The sequence below is a fragment of the Toxorhynchites rutilus genome, chromosome 2 (genome assembly GCF_029784135.1).
Source record: "Toxorhynchites rutilus septentrionalis strain SRP chromosome 2, ASM2978413v1, whole genome shotgun sequence".
In the NCBI taxonomy this organism is placed as follows: Eukaryota; Metazoa; Arthropoda; class Insecta; order Diptera; family Culicidae; genus Toxorhynchites; species Toxorhynchites rutilus.
The window spans coordinates 215110337-215133557 of NC_073745.1; the positions used below are offsets into that span (position 1 = coordinate 215110337).

The window sequence follows — 23221 nt, forward strand, 5'->3', positions numbered from 1 at the left end:
ATAATCAACGGCCCTTTTCAGGGCTCCAAATTTGATGGATTAGAGTACAGAAAAGTTTTTTACAGGCCGAACTGAAAGGAGCATTTAGCGAAAATCGTGGTTTCGATAATAATTCGTTACCGATAGGTGCCATGGATATGGATTTCTTAATGAAGAATATGAAATACATGACATGATGTAGTGAATATATCCGAAGAAATCACTTTGGTGAAACTGCATTATAAAATTATTTGTGTACGAATGCCGCAATCGATAGTCGACTCTAATTTGCGCTGGGTAATTTCCTCGGAGGACTCGATTCCTCCTTTGAACATTAATAATCTCTTTCTGGCAAAACGATGTGGTATGAATCACATTATTTGAATGATAGAATGAAGAAGTTTTCTGCCAATTTCCTTCAACCTCCAAACGTATCTTTCTCCCGTTTGTCGTTTTCGCGTTCGCTAATCCTTTCTCACAACACCCATTTCTAGTTTGAGAAATTGTTGAGTAAACATTGTTTGTCAGTGCGCGTAGAGCGGGAATTCCTAAAGATTCATTGCACCTCTAATAAATTGCCAAAAGACATGGTCTTACGTTGATCGCACTTGATTGAAAAAATCCAAAACGAAATGTATTTGGTCGCAGCATTATATGAGTAGAAAGCAAATAATCGCTTGAAAATGACTTGATTTTCGCGATGTGAAACATTTTCCGTTTTTCATGTTATGCATCCAATATTGGATAGGAAAATTTCCACTGATGGGGAAAAAAAATATTCAGAAGCTTTCCTGTTAATTGCGATTGATTAAAAAATAACAAAACCAAATGTATTTGGTTGCAGTGTTATATGGATAGAAAACATTAAAATAAACTCTTTCGCATGAATGTATTTTTCAATTCCCAGGGGAACTGGCAGATTATTTTTCAACAACGATGATAGCAACGAGAATTCCGCGCGTGTATGTGTGTGTGTGTGTGTGGCGGCTGCTCCGATGTTTCAAGCGGAACCGTGGCATCACTCTCCTCCTGATGGATTCCCTTTTGGCCTTAGGTGCACAAACAGGCTCTTGGTGACACCGTTCATCAGCGTTTTCATGATAAACGAAATTAGCTTCACAACAACAGCGACAACATGCTCCAATCGCTGTTCAATCATAACTGAGTGGGTTTACGAGCGGCGCTCGCTTATATACCGATTGGTGATTTCAATAGCCTGTTTTGAAAGCAATTTTAAGACTATTGAAACAAGTTTTTGGATCAAAAAGTAACAAGTATACGACGCGTAGACATTTTATCTTTCGAATGAAGTGTTTATCATACCATTTCGTTCAGTTGTTTAAGAGCTATGACCGCTCAAAATCTCGGTCTCCAGCGTAACGCTTTCGTTCTCGAAACTTTGGTTTTACACCCCGGTATAGAAATGAAAGACGTAGTCCTACGTCAAAAGTTGCATTACTTTCTCATACTCAAGATAAGCGCAGCTTTCATCTTTAGCTGATGTTTTGCTACTGGCGAGCGAAACCAAATCACATACAAAATCCCAGAACGACATTTACATTTATGGTGACTAAATAAACGAAATAATCTCTTTCTGTTAATCTCAACAACCTTGAAAAAAATAGCATTGCTTCATTATGATCAAGATTAGCGCAATTGCAATCCAAGGTGAAGTCAGTTTTGCGACTGGCACGCGAACCAAAATAACTTATACCATTCCAGCACGACATTCAAGATCCTTGGTATTCCCCAAATAATTTTTTAGTACACAACCTTAACGCCTGCTTCGCTTTAGCGTCAGTTCAATGCATTGAAGCAATGTCAAATGCACCAACAAAGCCGTTTATGATGACGGAAAACAAACAATGTTAGCTGTTTGGAAAAAGACTGAATATTTGCCTCAGCAGAGATTCATTACTAATACTCTAGCGCAAATATTTCCCTCCCGCTATCTCCCCTCCTTGTTTAAATTCATCATTACGGCTGCATAATTTGCACCACCAATGCACACGGGAGCAGATACAAATGGGGTTTCAGCGTAGCGAAGATGCACTATTTTTACGTACAGCTTATGAAGCACGCACGTACGCACACAAATATCCATATATCGATGGCTTGAAGCATCTAAATATACACACACTTATCTCCATTTTGCGCTTTTCTCAACAGAAGCCCTTTCTCTTAATATTGCCTGTCTAGATTAGCTTAGCTGTTACCCTTGACGTAAAGAGTTTTGCTAACGCCATGCGAAACCAAATCACAGGCAGATACCAGAACAATTATTTTCTTGGTGAGCCGACGATAGCCTAGTTTGATGGTTCCCAACACAATTGTGTAGCTCAAAACAATAATGCAATGGCGTCAGTTTGATGCAATGAACAATTGGAACAAAATGGAACGAAAGAATCAGGACCTGACAGAATAGCACCTGTATTACTGAAGAACCTGGCTGAGGAACTCACCCTTCCCTTACATTGCATTTTCAATATGTCACTACAAACTGGAATATTCCCAGAAAAATGGAAACAATCTTTTTTGGTACCCATCTTTAAATCAGGCGCTAAATCTGACGTACGTAATTATCGTGGAATTGTCATTATCTCTTGCATTCCTAAACTATTCGAAGCAATAGTGAATGAAAAAGTTTTCCAACAAGTAAAGAATAGAATAACGTGTATGCAACATGGCTTCTTCAAAGGCCGCTCAACTGCAACTAATCTGTTGGCATTTGTGGCAAACACGTAGAAGCTCTTTACACTGACTTCAGTAAAGCATTTGACCGCATCGACATTCCATTACCACTCTTCAAATTGCAGGAAATTGGAATGGAACAAGGCTCTTAAACTGGCTGAATTCTTATCTAACAAATCGTGAACAAAATGTTCATTTTCAAAATTCTCTCTCAAATCCAGTAAAAGTCACTTCGGGAATCCCACAAGGCTCTCATCTTGGTCCTCTTCTTTTCATTCTGTACGTTAATGACAACTCCTTCGTTCTCAAGCGTATAAATGTGCGGTTAAAATGAACATACTAAGCATTTTCTTAAACTATTCCCAAATTAAATGGCAAAACTCAAAAGCAACTACAGGTGATCTTCGATATAACGTACATTTCACTTTCAAAATTGTACGTTGTATCGAATTGTACGTTATATCGAAGCCTTATAAAGTACTCACAAACGTAGTCTATAATACATTAATGTGTTGCTGTTTTAGTAAAGTTAATGAATAACTTCAATCAGAAGAAGAAGCCAGCCTTTCTCACGATGTTTCCCTGCGAACTGTTGATTCAAGCTTGATTCATTTAGAATCCGGAATAACAAAACCAGCTATATTTCGGGATTGATTGGAGGTACAAAACTTGTTTTAGCATCACAATACAGATAATTCATTGTTCTATCAGGAAAAAAAATTGAATTTTTTTTCCTTTACACTTTGGAAATGTGTACGTTATATCGAGGTAAAATGTACGTTATACCGAGTGACGTTATATCGAGGGTACGTTATAACGAGGGTACGTTATAACGAGGGTTCGTTATATCGAAGTTTCCCTGTACATCTATTCGAAGAATAAACCACTGTTGTTGCGAATAATGGTTTATACGAGAATTCATTTTTTTATTAGCAAATTTATATTCACTTTTCGGATCATCATAATATCAACTCATTCAGCAGCATGAGGGTAAAATGATAATGAGGTGGTGGTATATGAACCACATAAGAGGGTAAAACGAACATAATTTTAATTCATTCCAAAGGTTTCTATAGGGCAACAATCAAAACTGTAAACTAATCTTAAACAAATTTATACATTTTAAAGATGAATATGCTCAAAAACATTAAATATTGTTGCAATTATATTTATTCAAACAATTCAAACAAATGATCAATTAATTCATTAAAAAATATGGAACGAAATTCTGTTAGTAGGTAATGATTTCATCTATGTATTCTGTCGACATGAAATCATTGTTTAGTTACAGAATCGGCATTCTGAAACATCTTTGTTGGCACATTCAGCATGGAACCAGATCAAACAAGAGAGACATTTTTTCCATCCTTGACCATCATAAGAACCCGAGAAGAGTGCGCCACATAGATCGCACAACACATCTCCACAACCCCTTGTTTCTATTTTTTGGTTCGCTTTCTTGGTGCAGGTTTTCGTTCTTTGTTGATCGCCTTGAAGACATTTGTTGCTTCCGACATAGCCATTTCTTGACGACAGCATTCACCAGTTAAATCAACCGCTTGCTCTGACTTTATCTTTCGCTGTAGCTCTCGAGGCTGCCAATTTTGGGAGCGCTAATATTTCCACTTGAGAAATGTTGAATAAGGTGTTTGGAGGGGCTTTAGAATTTGGACCGATTGCATTGATGTTAGGTTCATAATTGTTTTCAGCAAATTCATGGACATCTGGAGCAGGAGAAACGATAGCACTCGGCAGAGAAGTTGTTGTGCTGTTGCTGCATCGGATGACGGATTAGTTACCGTCATTGATGTGATAGTAGTGTGCTTTGTTTGATCCGTTACCTCAGAAGGAGCGAAGCTTTCATCGGTGAAAACATCTCGGTCAAATGGCCAAATTCTCGTCTTACGGAAACCGCTAACAGCCACACCTACTGAAGCTGCTTTCGAGAAAGCCACACCCAACAGTTCAGAAACATAGTATAATCTGTTTACTTGCCCGGGGAATTGATGCATGAAAGCATCGCAAGCATTCGCAAAATAGCCTTTGAATGGCCCCATAAAAGCCACATCCAATGGTTGTGTTTTGTTACTGCAGTGTGGAGGCAACACTAGTACAGTCACAAAACCAGCACGAGCCTTTTCTGCAAATGCCAAGTTTTTGGCCTCTCTCACCCGAGGTGATGGATCCAACCTGCTTTTTCCTCTCCTGGCAGCAAATTTGAGCTTCTTTGGAGGAACCTGAGCATGAAATAAAATAATTAGTTTAAGTATAAATCTACCAAAAGTGGAATATTTACCGTATTTATACTTGTTTCGTCGGCATTATATATGCGAGAAGGGGGAAATCTCTTCGACTCCAAAATATCTCCAAGAATGTCAAACAATGCGTTGACTGTCGGCTTATTAAAACCTCTAGCCCGAGCAGCAGAAGTTGCTTCCGGTTTCCTGAACGACACTTTCGGATTTCGCTTGAGAAATCCCTCCAACCAGTATATTTCAGCCATTTAAGTTTGTGATTAAGGTTGTGCTACAACCCGTTTCTCTCCGCCAGTTCATGAGCAAACATGCGAACGTCATTCATAGTTACACCATAAAACCTTGCTCCCAAATCGAAAAGATGATCCGCCAGCTCCTGCTCTTGTTCTGACGAAAACACAGATCTTCTCGAACCGAGCCTCTTCTCCTTCTGTGGGATGCAATCCACCTGGCGAGAGTGCACCTCGGAATGTTAAATTTCACGGATGCACACCTAATCGACATCCCACAATCGACAGAACGCTTTGCCGCGGCCATCTGTTCATCAGTCCAGGTTTGCCTTCGCGTTTTTCTGATGTAAACCAGAGGCATCTTGAAAGAGAGAATGAAAATTAACGCTGTTCATTTTACCAACACCGTAGGTGGTTCATTTTACCCGCACAGTATGCATAATTTTTAAGAAGTAAATTCAACGAAAAACTTCTTAAAATACTTACTCTTATCAACTACTTCTTTGAAAAAGGTTCCGCAACAATATATTCACAATAATTTGTACGAGGTCTTATTTTACACTTCGTAAAACGTTAAAAAACTGCAGATCAAATTTTACATCAACAAAAAGAATGTATAGTTTTTGTTTATCATTTTCAACATTTGACAGTTTCATGCATAACAGGGTGTCTCGAATATCTTCATATGTTCTAAGGATAGAATGATTAAGAAGATTCAATTGATTTCAGTTAAATTCTCTAAATTTGAGCACCGGTTCATTTTACCAACCACGTTCATTTTAACCGCTTTTCCCCTACTTGTGTATGCAGACGACATGAAGCTTTTCGCGGAAATTGATAATGAAAACGACATCGAAGCATTCCAAAACGAAATACATGTATTCCATATTTAGTGTAATAAAAATCTACTAAAACTGAATGTAAAAAAAGTGCAACTCCATTACATTTAGCAGAAAAAATCATGTACAAAATATTGTAATACGTCTTGGAAATCAAAATGTACAGAAATGTGAAATAGTTAGAGATCTAGGTATCGTCCTGGACTGTAAACTCACATTCATAAAACACTACAACTCTGTTATCAATAAGGCAAACAGTGTGTTAAGCTTTGTCAAACGCTGCTCACATAACTATATCACATACGTAAGGCCCATTCTGGAATACTGTAACATCGTTTGGAACCCGTATATGGTCGTACATGAAGAACGCATTGAGTCAGTCCAGAAACAGTTTCTCTTATTTGCACTCCGTAAGATGAACTTGACCTCATTTCCACTTCCTTCATATGAAGCACGCTGCATGCTCATAAACATCCAAGCACTAAAGCAGGGGTGGCCAAACTTCTAATCATTGCGTGCGACTAATTGTTCAAATGCCAAGTAGCGGTCTACCAACGTTGACTGTCACAACGAATTGTTAGAAAATGAGTTCGTCACGAAACTTTAAAACAAAGATTAAACTGAGATTCTTTTAAGTCCTACAGGGAAACTTCGATATAACGTACCCTCGATATATCGTACCCTCGATATAACGTCACTCGATATAACGTACTTTTTACCACGACATAACGTACACATTTCCAAAGTGTGAAGGATTTTTTTTTAAATTTTGTTTTTCTGATAGAACAATGAATTATCTGTATTGTGATGCTAAAACAAGTTTTGTACCATCAATCAATCCCGAAATACAGCTGGTTTTGTGATTCCGGATTCTAAATGAATCAAGCTTTAATCAACAGTACGAAGGGAAGCATCATGATAAAGGCTGGCTTCGTCTTCTGATTGAAGTTATTCATTAACTGTACTAAAACAGCAACACAATAATGTATTATAGACTACGTTTGTGAGTACTTTATTATGCTTTGATATAACGTACAATTCGATACAACGTACAATTTTGAAAATGAAATGTACGTTATAAATGTACGTACAGCTTTTGTACACCACATGACAGACAAATGAAATGAGCATTTGCTTTTTAAGATCATGTTTGACTGCTTGGTATTACATTTTTAAGCGGTCCAACGGAGCAAAAGGTTTGATGAAGGATCATCGATGTAAATGTCATGAGTTTGAATCTCGGCAATTATGTTGAGTTTTTTCAACAGCTCATCAAAAACTGAACAAGTTTTATCTAGTAGCTGTTAAAAACTCTAGAAAACGTATGTCAAGGTGGTGAAAAGCGGATTCTATTTATAGTAAATTGTTAAAAAAAAACCAATGCAGATAAACAAAGATCATCTTTTTTGATGGTGTAGTCTGAATAGAGCTAAACAAATCAAATTCTGGTCGAATAAACGTTTCCAATACACCTTCATGTCGGATAAACGTTTTCTAATTGATTTTAAACAGCATTTAACGACCAATGTTGGCTATAGCTAAATAATTTCAACTAATTTGCGAAGGAAAGGGTTCAATAGAGGTTTTTATGACAGATGACAAATTAAGCACAGAGCTGAACGAAACTATCATAAAAACGTCATACTGATGGGCAATTATTAGTTGGGTATATCTCGAATTTGCGTTTGGACCGTCATGGGTAAAATTATCTATACATCTTTTTTAAAAATACATTACAATAACTATGCTCTATCACTAACATACGTTTGAACATGTTGGATTGTAAATATAGAAGCTTGCTATTTACATTAAATTTTGAAATCGTCTAAATTGCCATTCATCACTGCTGTAATATGCATTACTATATTTCTTGATATCAACACTTTATATATATGGCAGGCGTACTCCCACTAAAAGATCGCTTCAATTTATTATCTCTTCGGTTCCTCATCCGGTGTAAGGTTATGAATCCATTGGTGATAGGAAATTTTGAGCAATTGATCGAGCTAAATTTTCATTCTGGATTCATGAATTCATATCATGAATTCACCTCTATGCAGGTTGTTCCTTCTTCGTATATTCCCAACCGTGTTTGTTTTCCTGACTACATCAATTCCTCTGTACATTTCGATCTGTTCATGAAGGAGAAAATCCATGAAAATCCAGATTATCTTAGATTGGGGTTCGTTCCTACAATCTTCAATGCAAAGTATGGGCGTATCAATTGTGATAATATATACTTTACTGATGGGTCCTCTATGAATGAGTCCACAGGATTTGGAGTGTTCAACGTATTTTGACGTGGGACTACGTCTAACCGGAGTATATAGGGGGTAAAATGAAAACCTAAACACAGAACATGCAGGAAAAAATGAAAGATTCCGCTTGTTTATAACTCGAACATTTCTTACTGGATCGGAAAGATGTTTGCATCAATTGATAGGGAATATTTCTACGCTTCTATCGCAATTAATAAAATGTTATTTTTCATTAGATGAACAATTGAATAACTGTAAAATGTTAAGCGTTATCTAAACGCCCTAACTGCCTCATTTTGATTGGTCCGATCTACGGTTTCCCTAACACAGCCATCAAAACCAAGCAGCCTTGGGGAAATCGGCATTGCAAATACAAGAAAGTATGGGGATTTTTGTTCTCACCGAAATGTGTTCCCTAACACAGACTTCAAAACCAAGCAGCGTTGGAGAGATCGGCATTGCAAATATATGAAAGTCGGGGGTATTTTTGTTCCGACTGATATGTATTATGTAATATTTTTGTTCTGACTGAAATGTGTTTGCCTAACACAGACTTCAAAACCAAGATGTCTGGGGAAATCGGCTCTGCAAATAAATTCAAACTGCGAGTACTTTCGTACTCGCTTGCCTTTGGGCAGACTAGAATATGTTTCCTTAACACGGTCTTCCGGAGATACATCTGCACTCGCATGTTTTTTTTTGCACTCCGAAAAGTGTTTTCTTAACACGGATTACAAAAGCGGGTACGAACACCACGCTTTGGCTCGGTTATTCAAGATTGCATTGAAGGATATGCCTTCATATTTTCTGCTCATTGAATTCCTACACATACCGTTTGATGATTAGGCAAGATGTTGATAACCGATTGCTGCGATTTTTTTTTATCCCATTTATTTATTTATTAGGCTCATTAGCATTTTAGCTGTAACAGAACCGGGTTTTTAATCGTGTACATGTACATATGTTTATGTTTCTATAAACTGTAAATTACACAGTAGTTAGTAGTAGCCATTTAGGCGTTAAGTTTTCTGTTCCATTACATTATGGTAAATTACACAGTAGTAGCCATTTCGACGTAAGGGTATTCTTTCTGTTCATCCATTGTTCAGCAGACCGGACAGCGGAGACAGTTGATATTGATCATTGTTGGGTTATTTATAGAACAGCAGCCCGATGTTTCTTGCAGAGCAGAGCAGTTGTATGGATGAATCGATCTAATTTCGACCGTGGATCGATCTCTATCGCTGATGATGTTTGCGTGGACGTAGCTATTCTATAACAACACAAAGATGGTCAATTGAGGGTCCTGAGTTTGAACTCACGACCGATCGCTTAGTAAGCGAACGCGTAACCAAGTGGCTACGAAGACCCCCTGATTGCTGCGACGACGCCTATTGATTAATCAATATGTGTTCGACGTATATGTCAAAATCGAAACTGAGTGCCAGAAGTTCATCAAATCAAGCAAATTTGCGGTTCGAGAAGTACATACACTTGAGAGATGCAAACTTCAGAAGGAAACGTAAAATGAAATAATCATTTGATAATTCTTCCGTTCACATATTTTGTCCTAGGCATCATACCAAACGTAAAAGAACTGTCATTAAATTTACTTGTAACGAAGAACATAATCTATCACAATGGATAAATTGACCTTACATGGAATTATACAATCTTTTTACTCATAAAGTAAATATATTAAATTCAATTGAATTCGAGAATTGTTTCATTCATTCAAAAATTCAATCAATACAAACAAATGATTGGTACGATAAGGTAGTCCCACGTGAACCTTGCGGTTATATCATAGATATAACCCACCCATTTTTTTAGCACCTCACACAGTCTTCAGAATCCTTGCTCGGTATATATTGCTGAATTGGCAGCGATATACTGGGCGCTGGACAGCGTCGTCTCACGACCTGTTGAACATTATTACATTGTAACGGATAGTCTTAGCTCTGTCGAAGCTATCCGTTCAGTTCAGAATACGAGAAATTTTGAGTGCTTTATCCAGACGCTGTTATGTCATTACCTTTGTCTGGGTCCCTTCACATTGCTCAATTCCGGGTAATGAGAGGGCTGACTCATTGGCAAAGATATATATCAGCGTCAAATCGCCTTCAATGAATTTTATTCTTTAGTTCGTAAAAATACCATCGCTAACTGGCAACGCAAGTGGAATGAAGATGAATTGGGCCGGTGGTTTCACTCGATTATCCCAAAGGTTAGCCTCAAACCGTGGTTCAAAAGTCTGGACTTGAGTCGGGACTTTATTCGCACCTTCTCCCGACTCATGTCCAATCACTGTTCGTTAGATGCACTACTCTTCCGTTTCAATCTTGCCAGCAGCAATCTCTGCGTTTGTGGCCAAGGTTATCACGACATCGAGCACGTTGTTTGGTCGTGCGAGGTGTATCTGGTCGCCAGATCGAATTTAGAAAACTCCCTTCGGGCCCGAGGAAGACAGCCCAATGTGCCGCTGAGAGATGTGTTGGCTCGGTTAGACCTTGATTACATGTCCCATATATATGTTTTCCTTAAAACTATAGATCTTCGTGTGTGATTGTCCCTACATCCTTATACCCTCCTTTCCTTCCTTTGCGGGTAATTCGTCCCCTTGCTATAAATAGTAGAATAAGTTGAAATGTAAATAAACTATAGATATACGAATAGATTTAAGAATTGAGTGCTCATCAACATTGTTACAATTTCCTTATATCCCATCCTTCTCCTAAAAATATGTCAATATGTCACCTAAAAATATGGACACGTTGAAATCGAACACGGCACAAGCACTATTGAATTCACAGAAACAATTTTATAAGGGGTTATGGAATCCGTAAGAAGTTCAATGGCGATTGGTAAACAACAAATCTCGCTCACGTAGTTGTCGGAATGGTACATAGAGTTAAACATAATATAATAAGGATGGACAGTCAAAATTTCCATTTAACAGATCAAACACAAATATTTTTTGAAGGTTGGCGCGCCTAGAAGCTAACAATTCTAACGCGGTCAGTCTGCAGCGGCTCGAGTAGTCGGGGAGATGGTCTGGATTTATCCAAGGGAGTTGTCGGAGTGCATATCTAATGAAACTGCGCTGTACTCTCTGCATTTTGTTATTTTGGATATGATTGCATATTACGAAGGATACATTTTCGAACAGTCCTGGTGATTTTTTCTGGTTTAGTACAAGTTATGGTTACGGTACATTATCATGCCGGGGGTTCGGGTTCGATTCCCGTTCTGGCCGGGGGATTTTTCGTCAAAGATTTTTTTCTGACTTGCACTGAGATTACGCGTATTCTAGAGCTTGCCACTCCAGAATACATTCAAGGTGTGTTATTCGGCATAGAAATCTCAACTAAGTACTAATAATGGCGCAAGCAATACCTACATTGAGAAGGCAAAAGTTCCACTGGGAACGTTAGTACCATCCAAGAAGAAGACAAGTTATGGTCGAACCACTGAATGTGTGAAATATAACTGACAATCTGAATAAATAAAATAAAACAAGAACTTACACGGAGAAATATTTCCTCTCGTTACGATCAATACAAACACTTTATAAATCACGGCAAATGGTAAAAGGATATTGTACTCATAGCATTTGAAAGAGACTCTATCCTAGATCAGATGGCAGGCGCCTAGACATAGCTACGCGGGCGACAGGTAGACCGCGGACTACCCTTTGGCCACCCATACACTAAAGGAACGCCGTAAATTTGCAATGCTTTCTTTTGTTAATGATCTAATGTCGCAACGAGCACAATCAGCTGAATTACTAGAAAAATTAAATTTCTATGTACATGGCCGTCAACTAAGAACACGCAATTTGTTTCTAACCAAAACATCCAGAGGGGTCTTCGTAGCCACTTGGTTACGCGTTCACCCGTGAGTTCAAACTCAGGGCCCTCAAGATTCGACCGCATTGTTGACGTAGAACTACGCTGTTATTTTTATATAAGTCGTATATTATTCTATAATGTTGTGAAATTTTAGAAACAACTGCTTAGTAGAATAATATCTGAGATGGTTAGAATCAGTTGACGATAATTGATTGATGATTCATTCTTGCCCTCGCAAAACAATACACCGATCGTATGTCTCAATGTCAATGCACTGAAAAATTTACTTCGAACGCTATTTCGGTGGCCTTTCTCGCAATTGACATAGACTCGGCTACAGTCGATTATATACATGCACCATTATTCCACATCTAATAACTACATCAATATATCATTGGCACCGCATGGAAACAACAACAATGACAACACTTTTTTTTTTTTTTTTAACCAAAATATATATTTTTATTAAGGCTCATATGGCGTCAACCTGACGGGGCCGGGAGTTCAATATTTCGACAATGTTTGCCTTATAACTATGTTAGTAATATGTAACCGATTACTCGCGGTTGGCTCGAGGTTAGTATTACAAGTGTTTTCGTAATTGTGATGTTGCTGTCTTCAATGATCTGTACCTGTGCCCGACACGGGATACTTCCTATTGGGATGCAGCTGACCATTAATCAGCAACGCCCCCCTAGTCTGTACCCCATATCTAGCGTGGTGCGTCTTCTCGAGGAATCCAGGATAGAATGGTCACTAGCCGGCGCAATCATCAGCTCGTGTAGAGTTGTCATGGCGGTAGCCATCGCCACAATCACAAAGATTGTTTGCTGCGAGCCCAATTCGATAGAGATGCGCGTTTAGGTTGTAGTGATTGGACATAAGCCGAGATATCACGCGAATGAAATCACGACCGACATTCAATCCCTTAAACCAAGCTTTCGTCGAAACCTTAGGGATAATCGTGTGTAACCAACGACCGAACTCATCTTCACTCCACATGCGCTGCCAACTAACGAGTGTGTCCTGACGAGGAATGTGAAAAAATTCGTTATAAGTAATTTGCCTTTCAAAAAGTGTGCCTTCTGAAGCGCCCACCTTAGCTAGCGAGTCCGCTTTCTCATTCCCCGGAATCGAGCAATGAGAGGGAACCCATGCTAAGGTAATCTTGAATAATTTTTCGACCAAAACACTCAATAGATGTCTTATTCTTGTTAGGAAATAAGATGAGCGTTTATCAACTTTCATTGAGCGGATTGCCTCTATTGAGCTGAGACTGTCTGAAAAAATAAAATAGTGGTCGATGGGCAATGTTTCAATGATCCCTAATGCGTAATATATCGCACCCAGTTCAGCGACATACACGGAACAAGGATCTTTGAGTTTGAAAGAGGCACTGGAATTTTCATTGAAGATGCCGAAGCCAGTGGACCCGTTTATGCATGAACCGTCAGTAAAGAACATTTTATCAGATCTAACTTTCCCATATTCTACCGAAAATATCTCCGGAATGTAATCGGAGCGTAGATGATCTGGGATTCCATGGATCTTTTGTCGCATGGACAGATCAAAATTGACAGAGGAATTGCAAAAGTATGGGAAGCAAACTTGGTTGGAGATGCCCGGTGAAGGGTGCACTTCATGGATAAGGTACTCATGGTATAGAGACATAAAACTTGACTGAGGAGTCAGTTGGAGTAGATTTTCGAAGTTATCAATCACCAATGGATTCATGATCTTGCAACGGATGAGAAATCTGTAGGATAATTCTGTGAACCGAAGAGTAAGCGGGGGTACTCCTGCCAAAACTTCGAGACTCATCGTATGTGTCGAATGCAAACACCCCATGGCTATACGCAAGCAACGATATTGTATTCTCTCCAGCTTGAGAATATGAATCCTGGCAGCTGATCGGAAGCAAAAACTGCCATATTCTAACACTGATAATATCGTTGTTTTGTATAACTGAATGAGGTCTCCTGGATGGGCACCCCACCATGTTCCGGTTATTGTTTGGAGAAAATTGATTCTTTGCTGCCATTTCTGTTTCAAATACGCAATGTGTATTCCCCAGGTACATTTAGAGTCAAAATATACTCCAAGGTATTTGAAAAACACCGAGTGCTTGATCGTTTTGCCGGATAGGTGAAGTTGGAATTGGGCGGGTTCGTGCTTCCTAGAAAAAAGGACCATTTCAGTTTTCTCCGTAGAGAATTCGATACCCAGCTTGAGAGCCCACGTGAACAGGTTGTTCAGGGTATCTTGCAAGGAATTTTGCAGAACGGCGGGATTAGTACCCGTGATGGAAATAACTCCATCGTCTGCAAGTTGTCTCAACGTGCAATCTCTAGTTAGACAATCATCTATATCATTGACGTAAAAACTGTACAAGAGGGGGCTTAGGCAGGAGCCTTGTGGGAGGCCCATAAAACTGTAACGAGAAGATTTCAAGCTGCCATGATTGAAAAACATGAGCTTTTCTGAGAGTAAATTGTACAGGAAATTATTCAGAATTGGTGAAAGTCCACGATTATGAAGTTTCTCTGAGAGAATTTCCATGGAAACTGAATCAAATGCCCCTTTGATATCGAGAAAAACGGAAGCCATTTGTTCTTTGCGAGCAAATGCGATTTGGATTTCAGAAGATAGCAGCGCGAGACAATCGTTCGTCCCTTTACCTCGGCGGAAGCCAAACTGCGTATTTGACAGCAAATTGTTCGTTTCAACCCACTTGTCCAAACGAAGTAGAATCATTTTCTCTAACAATTTACGAATACAGGATAACATTGCAATCGGCCTATACGAATTGTGATCGCAAGCCGGCTTATTGGGTTTTCGTATGGCTATCACTCTCACTTGTCACCAGTCATGCGGGACTATATTCAGCTCCAGAAACTTGTTGAACAAGTTCAGCAAACGATGTTTTGCCAAGTCGGGAAGATTCTTCAATAAGTTGAATTTAATCTTGTCCGACCCCGGAGCTGAATTGTTACATGAGAGAAGTGCAATTGAGAATTCTACCATCGAAAAATTCTCATAATCGCCTTGGAGCGGAATGTCGCGTACGACGTTTTGTGCAGGAACGGAATCGGGACAAACCTTTCTTGCAAATTTGAAAATCCAACGGTCAGAGTATTCCTCACTTTCATTTGTATGGTTCCGGCCACGCATTCTCCTAGCCGTATTCCAAAGAGTGCTCATAGCTGTCTCCCTTGACAAACCATTGACGAACTTCCGCCAATATCCACGCTTTTTTGCTTTAATCAAACCTTTTAGTTTGGCTTCTAGAGCTTGGTACTTTCGAAACCATTCCACTAATCCAGTTTTCCTGAATTTTTTGAAAGCGGATGATTTTTCAAGGTAGACCTTTGAACATTCCTTGTCCCACCAAAGTGATGGAGGACGACGTCGGAAAGTGGTAGCAGGAACACGTTTCTTTTGAGCTTGAAGTGCGCTTTCGTAAATCAAACTCGATATAAAGTTATACTCTTCGAGTGGAGGAAGTTCATGCATTGAAACAAGTGCTTCAGATATTATTTCTGCAAATTTGCTCCAGTCAATATTTTTCGTGAGGTCATACGCAATATCGACTGACTCACGAGAACCTGATTCATTGGCGATCGATAAAATTATTGGCAGGTGATCACTACCGTGGGGATCTTGGATTACCTTCCACGTGCAATCCAGGGATAATGAAGAAGAGCAAAGTGATATATCTAGCATAGTTGCCCGTGCAGGAGGGTTGGCTATCCTAGTTGCTTCCCCTGTATTTAAAACTGTCATGTTGAAGTTGTCGCACAGATCCTAAATCAACGTGGCACGGCTGTCATCATAGTGTGACCCCCATGCTGTTCCATGGGAGTTGATGTCACCTAAGATTAGCCGCGGCTCCGGCAATGCCGCGATGATATCAAAAAACTGATGGCGGCCGACCATGGTTCTTGGAGGAATATATATCGAGGCAATGCAGAAGTCTTTGCCATTGATTTGTGTCTGGCAAGCGACAACTTCAATGCCTATCATCGATGGGAGAGTGACTCTATAGAAGGAGTGACATTTTTTGATCCCCAATAGTACGCCACCAAACGAGTCATTTCGATCGAGGCGAATAATGTTGAAATCGTGGAAATTCAGCTCGTCGGCTGAAGAAAGCCATGTTTCACAGAGGGAAAATACATCACAGTTAGAACTATGAACTAAAAATTTAAATTGATCTAGTTTAGGGATGATGCTTCTGCAATTTCACTGTATTACAGTGGTCAAATCCTTGACCTCTTGCACTGAATCAGGCATCGAGGCATGACAATACTTGCAAGTATCAAATATCATGCTACATGTTATTTAGTATTGCCTCAGTGGAATCGCACCTCTAGGCATTGTTCGTGCAACGTAAACAAAGTGCCAAACAAGCGTTCGCCATAGCATGCAAACAAATCCATTACATTGGTGGCTTGAAACTACTAGGAATATAAACACTTCTCATCATTTTGCGCTACTCTCAAAAGAAATGCTTCTGTTAATATTACTGGCCTCGAAAAAGTTACATTACACCTCATGCTCGAGAGAAACGCAGCGGTCACCCTTAGTGGAGGAAGTTTTGCTACTGGCAAGCGAAACCTAATCACATACATAATTCCAGAACGACATTTACTTTCTTGGTGACTAAACAAGCGAAATAAACTCTTTTGTTAATATCAACAACCTCGAAAACAGTTGCATTGCTTCATTATGATCAAGATTAGCGCAAATGCAATCCTAGTTGAAGGCATATTTGCGACCGGCACGCGAACCCAAATAACTTTTAACATTCCAGTAAGACATTCAAAATGCTTGGTTTTCCCCAAATATTTTTGTGGCGCACAATCTTAACGCCTGCTTCGCAATAACGTCAGTTTAATGCATTGATGCATTCTCAAAGTCACCCACGAAGCCCTCATGGTGACGGAAAACAAACAATGTTAACTGTTTGGAAAAAGACTGAACACAGCTTGTACTCTGCTGTAACGCCCATCGATGCGAATTCGCCGATGAGTTTGTTAAGAGCGACCACCCTCACCACCAGCAGGGGGAGCTTGGTTGATGCCTAGGTAACGGCGCTTACATTTTCGAATGACGCGCCGAAGTCGCCTACTTCGCTGTTGTTCGATGCGGTGAAACACTCGCGAAGACTCGGCTCAGTGCGAGCGCTTTTCACTGCACCAACATCGCGTGTATCATCAGATGACGCTTGCCTCGAAATTTTTTCGCTCCTGGCAATGCGTTCGTTTTTTGCAGGGATCGAGTCTGCCTTCCTCTTCTTCTTGCTCATCACACACCACGCGAAGCGTCAAATTATGACGCGGAAAGAAGAAAAACACACGATACGAATAACGCGAAAAACAAAAAGAAAAAAGCACATGACGATATCCAAGTTGGATTACCACCTGTGGGGTCCAATCTTAGATCGAAGCGCAGCAAAAGCAAAGTGAACTGGATTGTTCAACAGTCCGATGCCGAATGAAAGTTTGCCTCAGCGAGATCCACTGTTTATACCCGAGGCAAGTATTCCCCTTCATTCTTCTACTTTACCTTTGTTCACGAAGACTTTAAATCCTACGATTTCCACTTCGTTGGTCGTCGATAAGTTGCTCGTTGTTGACAGCTCTGTTCGGGGAAGCACACAAATGGACAGAACAAATGTATGAGAAAATGGAAACGCTTAAAGTTTTCATGAATTTTCACCAATTACAAACCAGGGAATTCTATTGTATAGCATATTAAACAAATTTTAGGGAATTTCCGTCTCGTTCAGTATGTAAATCGCCAAAATCCGTTCGCGGCAAAAATAGTTATTAACGTTAACTTTGCTTCATAAAAACGAGACCTGTTTTCTGATTTGGCACCCTTAATGAAAGACGTAGTTCTACGTCAAAAAATATTCGAGTAGAAATCTTAACGATTTTTGGAAGGGTATGCAAACAGCGTAGGGTGCGATTCCTCAATAAATGTTGCATAATTCGTTCGAGAGTATGCCCAACACTGTATACCGCAAGAAAACAAGAAGACTGAAGATTGGCTATAATGCTCTGAATGAAATTTACTTTCACAAAATATGTTTGCCGCTTCTTAGATGGCCACAGTTGTTCAATAATTAGCGACGTCAATTCTGAAGCTAAACCTCAGTTCACGACAGTTAGGTCCGATTACGAAATCGTCTATTCCGGCACGATCGGGGACGAACATCCTGTTGCTTAATTCTAACTTCAATTCTGTTCAATTAATTCTTTTTTTCTCCACCTTCTATACATACAGTATTCAGCAACCACGGAAAAGAGTCGTACCCGCTATCAAATCACTATACTTCGAATATATACTATTCCACCCGTCTCACCACCCCTCGTGAATCACTTCACGCGAATCCCGGTCAATTAAACATAAAAGGACCTGACTCTCGGTGAAATCAATTTCAACCATCAGTCCCATATGTCACACACCGTCTGGAGTCACCACGCTCCGATTCCGATTTCAGCTCCCCGGGGTTTGAGGCGTCCCGCTAGCAAAACATCCATTTTAACACGTAACGGTCTCCTTTTTTTTCCACCGTTTTTTTTTTCACCAGACGCTCGATGAAGGTGTTGCGAGGTGAAATTGGATGAATGGGTCGCGAGGGGTGGCCAGACGTGGTGGACTGATTAAAAACAATTCATGAATATGTGCATCGAATGCGTCGGACTGAGGCATTTTTTTTTGTTTGTCAAAAGCTCCAAATAGGATTCGATCGATACACATTCGGTGGGAAAAACAAATCATTGCAATGGAAGTATCAATAAATATCCGGTATTGATCAGCCCAAATCGTGGATTCTGAATGAATACATTATTGGCTATGGCGAACAGAGGAGGTGAAACCAGGGAACCAAATGTTCGACGGCAGCAGGAGAAATGTTAATTCCTGATAGAAGTAGCCGAAGCCGAAAGACGAATGGTTATTACTTTTGTTTTCCCATGCATCCTAAATGCTTCGTTCCATTAGTAATTATGAGGCATGGTTATTCCATGCAAATATTTTTCATCAGTGAGCCCTGATTGAGGGCGTCTGGTGAACGGTTTATCGGCGTGAGTGAATAAATGTTCACCGCAATAATGAGTCCATGACGAGATTTGTTACACTAACATGATACATACCCCCCCTTGAATGGCAGACACTCGTTATGCACTTGTTTTGCATAACGTTGATGCGCCGATTAGATCCGCAATGTGGTTTTTTCGACACAGATCTCACGGTTTCATTTTTTGTGGTATACACTTTCCTTTTTTAGAATGAATTCCAATGATTTTATGCGCATGGAAAATACTGATTGAGCCACGACCAATCATTCTGCAAACTATTCTTGTGTTCAAAATGTGTCATGATCAAGTAATGCATAGACTTAAATTTTGTGTTGATTCGATTTTTACATTACATTCTAAAATAGTTACGATTTCGCACAGCATTGAAATTTAATCAATTTTCAAAAAAATCACATCTCTATTTTAATAAGTCTAACAAGGTGGGAAAAAACTAAAGAGGTAAACATACTTTTCATTCTGCTCATGTTCGAGTCAGGCAATCCTTGCAAAGATTTGGAAGACCGTGATAAAATACCAATAAATATCGAAATCCACGCAGCCACACAAAAGATTCGATTGATACAAAAAATATAAACAAATAAAAAAACAGACAATAACACGAGACCCCATGTGATATCCACCCAAGTTGAGCAGATAGACACACTTTGAGACAATTTCTCAGCACAAAAGTGGCTGCCTTTGTCATCATTATCGTTGAATTCAGGTCACGTCTTGGTATTATGAGGATGTTTTCTTCCCAAGGATACGTTACTACTTATGCGTGTGCAACTTTTTTTTTTTTGATACACACTTTTGCGCGGTCGTTCCCAGCGCTCCATCGTGAGACGACACATCCCCGTGTAAGTGTTACACATTTGGGAAGCCAAATTGCACAAGTGCAAATGATGACAGCACCATGTGTGCTGTTTCGTTTACCCCGTCCCCAACAACAGCAAGTCGGTTGTCTGTCGAAATTCTGCCCTGATAACCCTGCGGGCAACAAGACCATAAGGCTCCTGCCAAGGCTCTGCTCATCAGGACGAAACGAACAGCAGCAGCAACACTCGAATAAAAGAACGTAAGAAACGTAACGCACACGACGGTCTAACTGCCGGTTGTAAGCGTCGTACGTGCGGTTCTCCCGGGAACGTGAGCCAGCGAAAAAAAGTGAGACACAGAAAATGATAAAAAGTATTAGATACTAAACTTTACGGTTATCATTTTTCGCTTATTTTCGGTGTGTTTCGTGTCAGGGCAACCGGCGCGACGCAACTCAGGGGTCACAAACACACTGTGAGATCGTAGTTGGTCAAAATTATTGTGAGTGGTCGAAAATATTCCCTCTGTCATCAGTTAGAAAACAATTTGAAGTACAAATATTAGTGAGGGGGTAAACTGGTCACTCGCACATATAATGCTACAAGGGATAGATTTATGCGTGTTTTCTGGTCCAAATTTGTTTAAATCATTAGGTACATGTATGAAATGAGCTAGGCCCATTCACCTAGAGTCGTAATTGAAATTTTCTCATACGTTCAAAAACGTAGTAGGAAACACGTAACGTTTTTCAAAATGAGGCTTGTTTTTGGTTGGGGTGGCATATTTTTCCTGGGTCAAAACCACAAAAAGGACCCCTTTGAAAGCAGAAGGTGATTAGGTATATCAGCTTTTGAAAACAGAACAATGTCAGTAGAATTCTGACCACTTTGCCCCAAACAACGAAGTAATTTCTATACGAAGTAATCGTTGAAATTGAACAAAATATCTGTTCACCTCTCCTAGAATATCTGAACAGTTGTACAAACTGTTGATTGGTCGGAGATATCAGGTCAAATAAACTTAATTTCACTAGAAATTCCTTGAATTCGAATCGCATAAAACTACGATCGAATGGCTACCGAGAGAGCGATTTTTGTTTTTATTTATATTTTGACATGCGACCCGGCTCGCCATAATAAAATCTTTTTTTGGTCTCAAAAAATCTTTCTATCTGAGTTTTTTTCTCAGAAAATCTGTATCGAAATCTGTATCAAACCTTTGCGGACGTTTCTTTGCTCTCAGACACCACAGGAAAGAAGTATACTAATATTTACATTTATGCAATAATGTATCAGTTCACACTTTTACTAAACGATTTTGAATAAACTATGAATAAACTATGAACTATGAATAATTTATAAAGGTACTCAGCATAAACAAAAGTTGTCATCCATGCTTGAGGAAAGGATTAATGGAGAACTCCATGTATTGCGGCACTGGATAGATGTGAAGAGCATTCCACACACGGTCAAAACAAAACTACGAGTCCGCTTCGGATGAAATTTTGACAGTAGTCGTTTACGAAAATGTACTACACGATAAGTAACCTCTCTTGCGTTACTGACATCATCGGGCGATGAGGTTAAGTACTTATATCGTATATTATTCATATTTTTTTTTCATTTTTTGTAATCCATTTGACATCTATATGTATAAAAATGGATTTCTGCCTGTCTGTTTGTTTCTTATAGACTAGGAAACTACTGAACCGATCGACATGAAAATTGGTATGTAGGGGTTTTTGGGGTTTGGGGTTTTGGGGAAGGTTCTTATGATGTTTCCAGACCTCTCCCCCCTCTCTAAGGGGGGGGGGCTGTCATACAAATGAAACATAAATTTCTTCATTACTCGAGAGTTAAACAAGCAAACGAAACCAAATTTGGCATGTGGAGGTTTTAGGGTACAATAAATGTGGTGGTTAGACACTCCACCCCCCTTCTAGGGTGGCGGGGGGGGGGGGCTGCCATACAAATGAAACACAAATTTCTGCATAACGCAAGATAGAATCAAGCAAATGAAACCAAATTTGGCATGAGGAGGTTTTAGGGTGTAATAAATGTGTTTAAGGTGGTTAGACACTCTACCCCATCTCTAAGGGGGAACTGCCATACAACTGAAAGACAAGTTTCTGCATAACTCGAGGACTAATCAAGCAAATGGAGCCATATTTGGCATGTGGAGATTTTAGGAGGCACGAAACGTTTCTATGGAAAATCAACACATCTCCTGCCTCTCTAAGGGTGGCTGCCATATAAATGAAACACAAATTTTTGCATGACTCGAAAACTATTCAAGCAAATGAAGCCGAATTTGGCATGTGGAGGTTTTAGAGAGCAATAAATGTTTCTATGGTGGTTGAACACTCCACACCCCTCTCTAAGGGGGAGCTGCCACACAAATGAAAAACAAATTTCTGCATAATTCGAAAACCAATCAAGCAAATGGAGCCAAATTTGTCATGCGAATGTTTTAGGGGACACGAAACGTTTCCATGGTGAACATACACTCTTCCCCTCTCTCTGAGGAGGGGGCTGCCATACAAATGAATTCAAATTTCTGCATAACTCGAGAATTGATCGAGCAAATGGAACCAAATTTTGCATGTGGAGGTTTTAGGGTGCAATAAATGTTTTTACGGTGGTTAGACGCTCCACCCCTCTCTCTAAGGGGGAGCTTCCATACGAATGAAACGCAAATTTCTGCATAACTCGAGAATTCATCAAGCAAATGAAACCAAATTTGGCATGCGGATGTTTTAGGGTGCAATAATTGTTTTTACGGTGGTTAGACACTCCACCTACCTCTCTAAGGGGGAGCTGCCATACAAAATTAAACGGGGTCGACTAGAAGATCAATCAATGACCAGTTCTGCGATTGGACCCATGAACATGCTCATAGTATGGAAACATGAATGTTTGAAAGTATTGATAACAAAAAACAAATTTTGGGCGGGACGAAGTTTACCGGGTCAGCTAGTAATGAATATAACTTAACTTGATGATATGGAGGATGCCTGAAGAGACATTTTTTTGTATACAGCCATGCCAAACCGATATAGTGGTTCTCAGATTTTTGTGAAAATCGGTAGTTTTGTTCTTTATCGCAAAACAATTGAACCGTATTTTTTTATTTTTTCATTAGGAAGACCACATCCATTTCAGGGTTGTCGGAAAAAATCAACTTTTTCCTCTTTTTCCAAAAATGACTTTTT

General features: G+C 39.6%; 1 protein-coding gene and 1 pseudogene across 1 annotated transcript in view; both read left to right on the plus strand.

Annotated features, from left to right (window-relative positions):
* The window catches only part of LOC129766663 (putative nuclease HARBI1), a 34079-nt pseudogene extending 13806 nt beyond the window's left edge, over positions 1-20273 (plus strand).
* Positions 1-23221, plus strand: part of LOC129764582 (lachesin) — a 364995-nt gene that overhangs the window by 7887 nt on the left and 333887 nt on the right. The gene's annotated exons all lie outside the window — the stretch shown is intronic.